Source organism: Muntiacus reevesi, chromosome 8 (assembly GCF_963930625.1).
Source record: "Muntiacus reevesi chromosome 8, mMunRee1.1, whole genome shotgun sequence".
NCBI lineage: Eukaryota > Metazoa > Chordata > Mammalia > Artiodactyla > Cervidae > Muntiacus > Muntiacus reevesi.
Window position 1 is genome coordinate 56,129,197 of NC_089256.1, and position 13,223 is coordinate 56,142,419.

At 40.6% G+C, this 13,223-nt stretch overlaps 1 pseudogene; it reads left to right on the forward strand.

Annotated features, from left to right (window-relative positions):
• The first annotated feature begins 8,668 nt into the window (after positions 1-8,668).
• Positions 8,669-12,734, forward strand: LOC136172954 (abasic site processing protein HMCES pseudogene; annotated as a pseudogene).
• Positions 12,735-13,223: the final 489 nt, after the last annotated feature.

Genomic DNA, 13,223 nt, shown 5'->3' on the forward strand with positions numbered 1-13,223 from the left:
TCACTTGCATAACCAACTAACACCAAGGTTCAAAGGAAAGGCAAAATCAAAGTTCAACTTCTATACTGAGCCAAAGTTCAGTATCTATGAAGATACAAATGGGCCCTCAAGTGTTTGGCATAGGAAACAAGAGGGCAGTGGAGAAGAATGGTGGTTAAAATACAGAAGCCAGGGGGTACTCTATAAAAATTCTCCCAAATCTATCTCACATGGGAAATAAACCTGATAGACATTTTCCATCATCAATAATGAATTATAAAATTGAATGAAACTTTTCAAAACTATTAATATAATTTTATAAAAATACACTTCAATAAATTGAAGGAAAACTGAGGTAGCTCTTCTCTTTATAGAAAATAGTTTTTAAAATGTATTATCATAGGAAGAGGTAGTCAAATAATATGTAATCTTAATGAGTATGAATGAAGTATTGTATAGGCATGTTAGCTAACAAAGGTTTTGTGCTATTTTCAGAATTTTTAATTTTTTGGAAATTTCAGGTTTATAATATCTATATTTTTAATTGAGATGCATATATGTCATTCAAAAATACATTCATTTTTGTACCTAATTTTGCATTTATAATATTATAGTCTATTTCTGAAAGGGACCTCTTTTGTCAGGTAAGCTGCATAAAACCTGCCTGTGTCTCCTGCCTGAGACACCTCTTTAACGAGTTTGCATTAATCAAAGGATTGCCAAAAATAATAGGAAATATCCTAGGTGGGTTTTGTGGACCAGGAACCCATAATTATTGTACAATCATGCCAGCATAATGTTCATTGGAATTAACCAGTATAGAATAGTGTTCAGAGTCATCTGCATTTAGTACATGAGCAGTTCCCAACTCCAATTCACTGGGTCGGTTTCATTGCCGGTAACAAGTACAAGCCTTATACTGCTTCACTATTACTCATGAGCGTTATGTTTGTCTACACCTATCTCCCTAGTAACCAAACCACTTAATCTCATTTCCTCTTACAAGATTCAATTCGTCTTCCAAATATGCACATTTGCAAAATATATTTGTTCAGTTCAGTCACTCAGTCATGTCAGACTCTTTGCAAGCCCATGGACTGCAGCCCACCAAGCCTCCCTGTCTATCACCAACTCCCAAAGTTTACCCAAACTCCTGTCCATTGAGTCAGTGATGCCATCGAACCATCTCATCCTCTGTCATCCCCTTCTACTGCCTTCAATCTTTCCCAGCATCAGGGTCTTTTCAAATGAGTCAGCTCTTTGTATCAGGTTGCTGAAGTATTGGAGTTTCAGCTTCAGCATCAGTCGTTCCAATGAACACTCAGGACTGATCTCCTTTAGAATGGACTGGTTGGATCTCCATGCAGTCCAAGGGACTCTCAAGCATCTTCTCCAACACCACAGTACAAAAGCAACAATTCTTCTGCGCTCAGCATTCTTTATAGTCCACCTCGACTACTGGAAAAACCATAGCCTTGACTAGATGAAACTTTGTTGGCTAAGTAATGTCTCTGTTTTTTAATATGCTGTCTAGATTGGTCATAACTTTCCTGCTAAGGAGTGTCTTTTAATTTCATGGCTGCAATCACCATCTGCAGTGATTTTGGAGCCCCCCAAAAATAAAGTCAACCACTGTTTCCACTGTTTCCCCATCTCTTTTCCATGAAGTGATGGGACTGGATGCTATGATCTTAGTTTTCTGAATGTTGAGCTTTAAGCCAATTTCTTCACTCTCCTCTTTCACTTTCATCAAGAGGCTCTTTAGTTCTTCACTTTCTGCCGTAAGGGCGGTGTCATCTGCATATCTGAGGTTATTGACATTTCTCCCAGCAATCTTGATTCCAGCTTGTGCTTCATCCAACCCAGTGTTTCTCATGATGTACTCTGCATGTAAGTTAAATAAGCAGAGTGACAATACACAGTCTTGACGTACTCCTTTTCCTATTTGGAACCAGTCTGTTGTTCCATGTCCAGTTCTAACTGTTGCTTCCTGACCTGCATACAGGTTTCTCAAGAGGTAGGTCAGGTGGTCTGGTATTCCCACCTCTTTATGAATTTTCAACAGTTTATTGTGATCCACACAGTCAAAGGCTTTGGCATAGTCAATAAAGCAGAAATAGATGTTTCCTGGAACTCTCTTGCTTTTTCAATGATCCAGAGGATGTTGGCAATTTGATCTCTGGTTCCTCTGCCTCTTCTAAAATGAGCTTGAACAGCTGGAAGTTCACGTATTGCCGAAGCCTGGCTTGGAGAATTTTGAGCATTACTTAACTAGCATGTGAGATGAGTGTAATTGTGCGGTAGATTTTTAGCATTCTTTGGCATTGCCTTTCTTTGAGATTGGAACGAAAACTAACATTCCAGTCCTGGGGCCACTGCTGAGTTTTCCAAATTTGCTGACATATTACATGCAGCACTTTCACAGCATCATCTTTTAGGATTTGAAATAACTCAACTGGAATTCCATCACCTCCACTAGCTTTGTTCATAGTGATGCTTCCTAAGGCCCACTTGACTTAACATTCCAGGATGTCTGGCTCTAGATGAGTGATCACACCACTGTGATTATCTGGGTCATGAAAATCATTTTTGTACAGTTCTGTGTATTCTTGCCACCTCTTCTAAATATCTTCTGCTTCTATTAGGTCCATACCACTTCTGTCCTTTATTGAGACCATCTTTGCATGAAATGTATCTCTAATTTTCTTGAAGAGATCTCTTGTCTTTCCCATTCTATTGTTTTCCTGTACTTCTTTGCACTGATCACTGAGGAAGGTTTTCTTATCTCTCCTTGCTATTCTTTGGAACCCTGCATTCAAGGTACATATTTCCTTTTCTTTTTTGCTTTTGCTTCCTTTCTTTTCACATTTGTAGGACCTCCTCAGACAGCCATTTTGCATTTTTGCATTTCTTTTTCTTGGGGATGGTCTTGATCCCCATCTCCTGTACAATGTCACAAACCTCTGTCCATAGTTCATGAGGCTCTCTGCCTATCACATCTAGTCCCTTAAATCTATTTCTCACTTCCACTGTATAATCATAAAGGCTCAAATTTAGGTCATACCTGAATGGTCTAGTGGTTTTCCTACTTTCTTCAATTTATGTCTGAATTTGGCAATAAGAAGTTCATGATCAGCCATAGTCAGCTCCCAGTCTTGTTTTTGCTGACTGTATAGAGCTTCTCCATCTTTGGCTACAAAGAATATAATCAATCTGATTTTGGTGTTGGCCATCTGGTGATGTCCATGTGTAGAGTCCTCTCTTGTGTTGTTGGAAGAGGGTGTTTGCTATGACTAGTGTGTTCTCTTGGCAAAACTCTATTAGCCTTTGCCCTGCTTAATTCTGTACTCCAAGGCCAAATTTTCCTGTTACTCCAGGTGTTTCTTGACTTCCTACTTCTGCATTCCAGTCCTCTGTAATGAAAAGGACATCTTTTTTGGATGTTAGTTCTAAAAGGTCTTGTAGGTCTTCATAGAATCGTTCAACTTCAGCTTCTTTAGCATTACTGGTTGGGGCATAGGCTTGGATTACCGTGATATTGAATGGTTTGCCTTAGAAATGAATAGATATCATTCTGTCGTTTTTGCGATTGCATCCAAGTACTGCATTTCAGACTCTTTTGCTGACTATGATGGCTACTCCATTTCTTCTAAGGGATTCTTGCCCTCAGTAGTAGATATAATGGTCATCTGAGTTAAAATCACCCATTCCAGCCCATTTTAGTTCACTGATTCCTAAAATGTCAACATTCACTCTTGCCATCTCCTGTTTGATCACTTCCAATTTGCCTAGATTCATGGACCTAACATTCTAGGTTCCTATGTAATATTGCTCTTTACAGAATCAGACCTTGCTTCCATCACCAGTCATATCCGCAACCGGGTGTTGTTTTTGCTTTGGCTCCATCCCTTCATTCTTTCTGGAGTTATTTCTCCACTGATCTCCATATTGGGCATATTGGGCACCTACCCACCTGGGGAGTTCATCTTTCAGTGTCCTATCTTTTTGCCTTTTCATACTGCTCACAGGTTTCTCAAGGCAAGAATACTAAAGTGGTTTGCCATCCCTTTCTCCAGTGGACCACATTTTGTCAGAACTCTCCACCATGACCTGTCTATCTTCGGTGGCCCTACACAGCATGGATTAGTTTCATTGAGTTATACAATTTGTGGTCCATGTGATTAGATTAGTTTTCTGTGATTGTGGTGTCAGTCTGTCTGCCCTCTGATGCCTTCTCTCAGTGTCTACTCTCTTATTTGGGTTTCTCTTACCTTGGATGTCAGGTATCTCTTCGTGGCTGCTCCAGCAAAGCGCAGCCTCTACTCCTTACCGGAGATGTGGGGTATCTCCTCACAGCCACTGCTACTGACAGCTGGATATATCTGGGGGACAGATATATATTCTACCCTAGTTTATAGAAGGAGAGGACTCAGTGATGGGATGAGTTATTACATTCAAATTGCATAATTCCATCTCTGATATGTCCACTACTTAGAGTTGCTGTGAAGAGTAAATAAAATGATGCAATAATACCTACAAAATATCCTCAGCCATACACTAACACATAAGTGCTTGATAAATGTTAATGCTAGTTGAGTCTTTACCTATGGATAAGCATTTACCAACTTGGATTCATGAAGGAAATACATGCCTAGAGCTGTTTCTACAATTCCTTGAAAGAAAATGTGATCATACACAGTGCATACGCTTCAAATTTCTCTGCTCCAAAATCAACCACAGATTTTGAACCTAAAGCAAGAAACTTAACCCATCGCTCCTTTGCCAACTTCCGTGGTTAGGGAATTTTACTGAGAAAGATTTGCAAGGCAATATGTCATCAGAAAACCTAACTTGACTGTCACATTCCCTCTTTTCCAGTTGCATGACCTTGGTAAAATCATTCTATGTATTTCTATTTTGGTTTCTTTATCTGCAAAACAAAAATATTAATAACTTACAAGACTGTGAGAAATCAGAAGACAATATATGGTAAATTTGGAGACATAAAGGCAATGAGTTCTGATTTTTGCATCAGTAAAGTAAAATGGAGAACTGAAGCAAAGCAGCAGATGATTTGGTTCACATTCTTCCTTGCTCAAGCCCTGCCACTTCTTTCCTCAGAATCACTAAGTGCAGACAAGTGTAACACAATATAATTCCAGGACAGAAATGTTTATAACCTGGATAAGAAGGAAGTAAATGCATATTTGACAAAAGGTGAAAAATAGGAGTTGCTATAGAAATCTAGTGAAAACTTATTATATAAGTAATATATGTTATCAATAGAAAAGTGAAGCAAACAAGTAGGGAGGAAAGAGAAGTGTGAAGGATAATATATGTGAGCTATGTTGAGTCTTTTCCTAGAAGGAAGTCAATAGATAATATCAGATATTGACAAATAAATATAGAGAAATAGAAACATATTTTTCAAAGTTGTGATGATTACCATCAGCAGAACCAAAAAGAAAGACTCTTAAAAGAACTTACCACTAACTTTCAACCACTAATTTGAAAGAGAAGAGTTGGAAGCTTTTGGTTTCCAACACATCTTTTTTGTATTGTTTGATTTCATTTACTATTCATTTGATAAAATATGGGAGGAAACTTATTCAAAAGAGCATGTATTCTTTTTTATCTTTGGTGACATCATTATAAGTTAAAATATCTAATATTGTTATTACTAAGTTTTTCATTTTCAGCATTATTTGTCTTTATTCCTATACCTGCATTATTCAATAGGATAGCCACCAGACACATGGGGCTGTATGAAATTAAATTCATTAAAATAAAATAAAAATCCATTTCCTGAGTCCCATGTGCTATATTCCATGACAAAAGCCTGCCTTGTTGGACAGAATAGAGTTATGGGATTTTCCATTATTGCAGCAAGTTCTATATCCTCATACTCTAAGCAATTTCATCCACACGAGGTTTCAACTACTACTCATACTGGGAGGACAGCCTGATCTTTATCTCTAACCAAAGATCTTATCTCCTGAGCAGTGTGCTTTCACAAGTAACTGTTGACTGGACAGAAAATTGTCCATGTCCCATGACTCTCCATGCTCAATTTATCCAAATTTGAACGTGCTGTATTTCTCAAGGAAGTCATTTTTACTTCGTACATTCCCCATTTCTCCTGGGAAAGTCTGAAAAATCACTAGAATCAGTTGGCTGGTCTCTACTGTTTGCAACTCACTCTCCCTGAAGCTGATGGCAGCTTGCGAGAGGTTCAGTTCATCTCTTCTTCCTGACACACTTCTTTTGGCCAGAGTATCTACCAGGTCATCGTGTTCTGCTGATTCTAGGTGTGGCCTACACTTCTGCTAAACAAGCTCCATTCTAAAACTCAGACTCCTGACTGGTGCTCTGTGCTCTGGGTATCACTCAGTCTTCCTTATGACTTTCTCTTTTTTTAAATCCCAGTAAAATGCTATTCCTCAATTTCTGTAACTATGATACATTCTGAATGTTGCTATGTAGTTTTGATGTAACCACAACAAAGTCTGGGGAATAAAAAGACTTCTGGTAAAATCAAAATACTTTCTCTTTCTAAAGTCAGGGAGAAGGCCTAAGTTGGTCTGGTGCTCTGTAAAACCAGTCTTCAAAAAGGCAGTGGTTCCCTGTAAGCTTAACAAGTGCTACTGACATGGATTGAAACCAAAATGCCTATGGGATCAGCATCACAAAACATATTTACCAGTTACTTAATATAGGTAAAAGTATAAGGTAGAGAAGAAATGTGGATAGTTTCAAGGAGTTTACAGTCGGGGTTGTGGGAGGGGGGATATTTCAGCAGTTATCTTAAATCTAAGTCAGGTTGAGGATTTGGTAAAATGACAATCTCAACATCTGATCCAATGTTCTAGTAGGCATCTTCTGTTTTTTACTGCAGAAGTTAGAAAACTGAACATTACAACTCTTAGATCCCTGAAATTCTGGATAAGATTAAGTTCTAATTTAATCCAGGTCTCCTACTGATAAGAACAGAATCTTGGCCAAGTTTCTTAGCCTCTTTGCATTTTACTTTCCTCATTTCAAACTAGAGGTTGTGACCTTAATATTATATTGAGATATTTATTTAAGGATTCATTGATACAATGAATGTAAATATGTTAGCATACTGACTGGTTCCATAAAGTGAAAGTGAAGTGAAGTCGCTCAGTCGTGTCTGATTCTTTGCGACCCCGTGGACTGTAGCCCACCAGGCTTCTCCGTCCATCGGATTCTCCAGGCAAGAATACTGGAGTGGGTTGCCAGTTCCTTCTCCAGGGGATCTTCCTGACCCAGGGATGGAACCCAGGTCTCCCGCATTGCAGGCAGACGTTTTAACCTCTGAGCCACTAGGGAAGAAATTCTTACAATTAATGTTAAGTGGAAGACATGGACTGTCCCTTCCCAGGTCCTGCTTCAGAGTAAGTGAGGAGGAAAGGAGACAAAAAGTGTCACATTCAGTTTGCTGATGCAGATCTAGCATATGCAATGAGGCTCTGAAGCCAGCAGTTCCAGCAAAATCTTGTGATCATCGAATTGTTGCTAAGATGGTGTGATTCTGGTACCTACTGTTGTGAGATCCACTATCTGATGGCCTAGTTTCTTGTGTATGGCAGAGATAATTCATCCTCAGGTGGGTCAATTTTGCAGTGTTGTTCTGAAAATAACTTCCACAGTCCCAGCCTGGGGGTTGTGCCTCCAGCCTTTGTAGCAACATCAACATCATAAATTCTTAATTCCTTATATTAAAATGCTTTGTGTTTAAAATGGTAAAATGGTTTATATTACGTGAAAATGAACCCAACCTGATATATGCAAAATGGAAGAAGGCATCATCCCTTCCACTACACTAGGAAGCCGTAGTGGCTTTGTGAGGTATGAGTGACAGGAATGGACCACATCCACACTCCAGATCTGTTTTCTCAGTTATAAAATGGAAAGTTGTCTTGAAGCAGAACATGGAAATGGAAGTCCACCTATTCTGCTCACCAGGAGGAAATTTCTTCACCGTCGTCTTTTAAGACCACCAAGGAGTAGAGGCCACAACTGTCCCCTTCCAGATGATGCAGCAAATCATGCAGAGCCATCTTAAATCAGACTCATTTTTTTCTTCCCTCTTGATCGTGGGGAATTCTCCTTGAAGCCATAGGTGTGGGTTGAGAGAGAGAAGAAAATGTGGTAGAAACAGGTACCGTAGTTCTCTGAGCCACTTACTTGCACAAATGCTTGCCCCTCTAAACCCACTTGAGCCTTGTCAGGCATATAACACCTTCAATTGATAACACAGTGCTGTTGTACTTGCCTGAATTTAAGACTTGGGTCAGACCACACCCAGCTCATTACCTGTAGCATAGGCTGCGTTGCAACTTGGCGGTGTATGGTCAAGTGCTCAGTGTCTATTAGGGCCCAGTGGCAATCTGAAAGGAAAACTGCTATCTAAAAGAATGAGTCATCTTCGCTTAACACTCTAAAGTCTATCCAGTGATCCATCTGGAGGGGCTGACCAAAGATTTCGTGCAGCATCTCTAACTGCCACAGATATTTTAAGAACCATTGGCTCTACTGGGGATGGAGCCCAAGAGACAAAGTAGCTTTCACAGCAGGCTGGACCAATTGCAGATTTCTTTTCTGTCCCCTACTCAAAAATGGCAACTTTCTTGATTACTTGGTCAAAACGTTCAAATCCCAGACTCAAATGAGGTGTATGTTGCCTGCAAAATCTGAAGAAAGATTTGAAGAAAGCAGGGAAAATCACTATGGCATTCAGGTAAGACCTAAATCAAACCCATTACAATTATAGTGGAAGTGGCAAATAGATTCAAGGGATTAGAGCTAAAGACAACATTCCTGAAAAACTACGGACAGAGGCTCATAACATTGTACAGGAGCTGGTGATCAAAACCATCCCCAAGAAAAAGAAATGCAAAAAGGCAAAATGGTTGTCTGAGGGGGTCTTACAAATAGCTGAGAAAAGAAGAGAAGTGAAAGGCAAAGGAGAAAAGGAAAGATATACCCATCTGAATGCAGAGTTCCAAAGAATAGCAAGGGAAGTTAAGAAAGCTTTCCTAAGTGAACAATGCAAACAAATAGAAGAAAACAATAGAATGGGAAAGACTAAAGATCTCTTCAGGAAAATTAGAAATACCAAGGGAACATTTCATGCAAAGATGGGCACGACAAAGAATAGAAACAGTATGGACCTAACAGAAGCAGAAGATATTAAGAAGAGGTGGCAAGAATACACAGAACCATACAAGAAAGATCTTAACGACCCAGATAATCATGATGGTATGATCACTCATCTAGAGTCAGACATCCTGGAATGTGAAATCAAATGGGCTTTAGGAAGCATCACTCCAAACAAAGTTAGTGGAGGTGATGGATTTCCAGCTGAGCTATTTCAAATCCTAAAAGATGAGGCTGTTAAAGTGCTGCACTCAGTATGCCAGCAAATTTGAAAAACTCAGCAATGGCCACAGGACTGGAAAAGATCAATTTTCATTCCAGCTCCAAAGAAGGGCAGTGCTGAAGAATGTTCAAACTGCTACGCAATTGCACTCATTTCAAATGCTAGCAAAGCAATACTCAAAATTCTCCAAGCTAGGCTTTAAGAATGTGAACTGAGAGATCCCAGATGTTCAAGTTGGATTTAGAAAAGGCAGAGGAACAAGAGATCAAGTTGCCAGCATCCGTTGGATCATAGAAAAAGCAAGAGAATTCCAGAGAAACATCTACTTCTGCCTCATTGATTATATCAAAGCCTTTGATTGTGTGGATCACAATAAAATATAGGAAATTCTTAAAGAGATGTGAAAACTAGACCACTCTACCTGCCTCCTGCAAAACCTGTATGCACTCAGAAGTAACAGTTAGAACTGTACATGGAACAACAGACTGCTTCAAAATTGGGGAAAGAGTACATCAAGGCTGTCACCCTGCTGATTTAATTTGCATGCAGAGTACATCATGTGAAATGCTGGGTTGGACAAAGCACAAACGGGAATCAAGATTGCCAGGAGAAATATCAATAACCTCAGACATGCAGATGATACCACCCTTATGGAAGAAAACAAAAAGGAACTAAAGAGCCTCTTGATGATGGTGAGAGGAAAGTGAAAAACTTGGCTTAAAACTCAACATTCAAAAAACTAAGATTTTGGCATCTGGTCCCATCACTTCATGGAAAATAGATGGGGAAACAGTGGAAACAGTGAGAGACTTTATTTTCTTGGGCTCCAAAATCACTGGAGATGGTGACTGCAGCCATGAAATTAAAAGATTCTTGCTCCTTGGAAGAAAAGCTATGACAAACCTAGACAATGTATTAAAAAGCAGAGACATTACTTTGCCAACAAAGGTCCATCTAGTCAAGGCTATGGTTTTTCCAGTAGTCATGTATGGATGTGAGAGTTGGACTATAAAGAAAACTGAGTGCTGAAGAATTGATGCTTTTGAACTGTGGTGTTGGATGCTTTTGAACTGTGGTGTTGGAGAAGACTCTTGAGAGTCCCTTGGACTGCAAGGAGATCAAAGCAGTCAATCCTAAAGGAAATCAATCCTGAATATTCATTGGAAAGACTGATGCTGAAAATGAAGCTCCAATACTTTGGCCACCTGACACGAAGAGCCGACTCAACTGGCAAAGACCCTGATGCTGGGAAAGATTGAAGGCAGGAGGAGAAGGGGATAACAGAGGATAAGATGGTTGGATGGCATCACCAACTCAATGGACTTGAGCTTGGGCAATCTCTGGGAGATGGTGAAGGACAGGGAAGCCTAGCATGCTTCATTTCATGGGGTTGCAAAGAGTTGGACATGACTAAGTCAATTTTATTGATTAATAAGAGTGCAGAAATTTGCCTTTTGCTTTTAGGAGGTGTATCTTGACCTGTTTGAGACCACTGATACCACAGAAAGATCACCAGTATGACTTTTGGTGATATATGACTTAGAATTTGGAGAGATATTTCCATATATGTGTCACATAAGTCTTGGGATAGTTGCTACTTCCTATTCACCTGGTTGTATCAACACATGATATCATCAGGAAAACATACCAATGTAATATCTCATAGAACAGAGAGGTGATCAAGTTTCCTGGTTACTAGAATATGACAAAGGTTTAGAAGTTTGATGTGCATTGCTGAGTCTATTGCTTGTCCTAAGACCTGAAAGTAAACTGCGCCTGATGAATTTTCATATCAAGTGAAAAAAAAAAAATTCCAAATCCACAACTGCATACCATGTTCCAGGACATTTATTGTTTCATTCAAGCAAAAAAACAGCCACAGCAAAAACAATAAAAATCACATGGATCAACAATTGTAGTCAGAGTCAGCACCTGATTAAATGTACAATAATCCATTCTCATTCTGCATTATTTGTAGACTTATAACCAAATTCGGTTTCCAGCAAATAAGTTAAAAAGTGTTATTCATGAGAAGATGCAATATGCCCTAATTTTGTCAATTTATACCAGCAGAAAGCTGGAGAACATGTATGAGGCCTGATTTGAAACCTATTAGATCTAGGTGGCAGCAATATAATTGAGAGTAAACTAAATGTGTTTATTAGAATGCTCCAAAATAAGATTCTGAATGTTTTTGAGTCACTAAAAATGGTTCCAATAGGGGAAAACCCAGAGAGCAAAACAGACACGCTACCTGAATTAGAATGACCTGTGGTGTAAAGGTGCGGCCAAGGATGAACAGGCAATTTCCTGCTACCTGCTCAGGGAGGCCCTCACTTGAGGCTGCACCCAGCAGGACCAGCAGAGACACTGGTGCCTACTGGAGCGTGGGAACCCAGACCAGTACTGCCCCTTGTACAATAAGAGCCTCGGCTGGGTACTCAAGTCCCAGCTGCACTTGGAGAAGAGTGCAGATTCATCTGGGTGTATCACTGCTCCCATGCAAGGGGGCTCTTACTGACTTGGTTTAAAGAAGCTGATTCTTCCAAGCTGCAGTTCAACACCACCAGCTGAAGACACCATAATGGAGAAACTGTCCTTCAAGATGCTTCTGGGAAAGGAAAGATGCTGTGTTGTTTTAGCAGATGGATTTTACAAGTGGCAGCAATGTCAGGGAACACCCAGAGGCAGCCCTACTTCTTCTTATTCCCCCAAATCAAAACAGAAAAGTCAGAGAGAGTGAGTGCTGTAGACAGCTCTGAGGACTAGGAGGAAGTCTGGGGCAATTGGAGGATGCGAACAATGGCCAGGATCTTCGACTGCTGGGCGTCCCCAGAGGGAAGAGACAGCCTGTGATTCCAACACCACTATCACAGGAGATTCCTTCAAAGGTTTAAATGGCATCCCTTAACACGATGCCTGCCACGTTAGATGGACAGGAAGCAGTCTCGAAGTGACTGGACTTTGGTAAGAATTTGGGTTCTTTGGTAAGCTCATGAGCTTTGGTAAGCTCATGGAAGTTCTGAAGTTAACTCACTCTCCAGAGAACACTGCCATCCGCCGTGGTGAATAACTCCTGAAAGTACACTCCTGAGTGTCTGCTTCCTGTCGACTTACTGCTCAAAAAGGAGCTCAAGGCAAGTGACAGACGCCAGAAGATGCTACAGTGGCTGGCCACAAAGTCACCCAAGAAGGAAGACCCTGAAACACCCCAAAAGGCAGAGTCAGATGCGCCCCAGGTGTCCAGGCACTTCCTGCAAATGAGTCTACTCCCCTCCAAGGGAGGCTTCTGAAGTGATGGCTGAAGTGGGAGGAGGAGGAGGCTTTCGGCAAGCAGCCTCAGACCCGCTAGCACAGCACTTCCAGAGACCAAGGCCACAGTGTGGAGTGCAGAATACCATCATGATAACAGGTTCCAGCCTTGTGTGTGTGAGTCGGGGCTGGGGGATATTGCTTGGGAAACAAAGTGTTAGTTTACACTTCTGGCTTCTCCAGGGAAGGGCTGTGCTGATTGGGACCAAGAATCCCTAGTGGGGTGGGTGGGCAGCCAGGAAGAGGAAGGGCACCACCATCAATCATGGTGGGAGGAGAGGGGGCTCTTGTGCCCACAGCCCTCTCCTGGTAGGACTGGTGGACCTTCCCTCAGAGCCTGACCCCACTGACCTCAGCCTGACTTGACCTGACCTGGTGCTGCTAGCAGAGGCTGTTTTCTGCTCAGCCTTTGGACTCTTTTAGTCTTTTGGAATTAAGTTCTTAAAACATATTTTTTCCCTTGAATAAACTATACTTGATAAACTTTCTACATTTCAGAAAATGCTGCTGGTGGAAGGAATTCCAGATC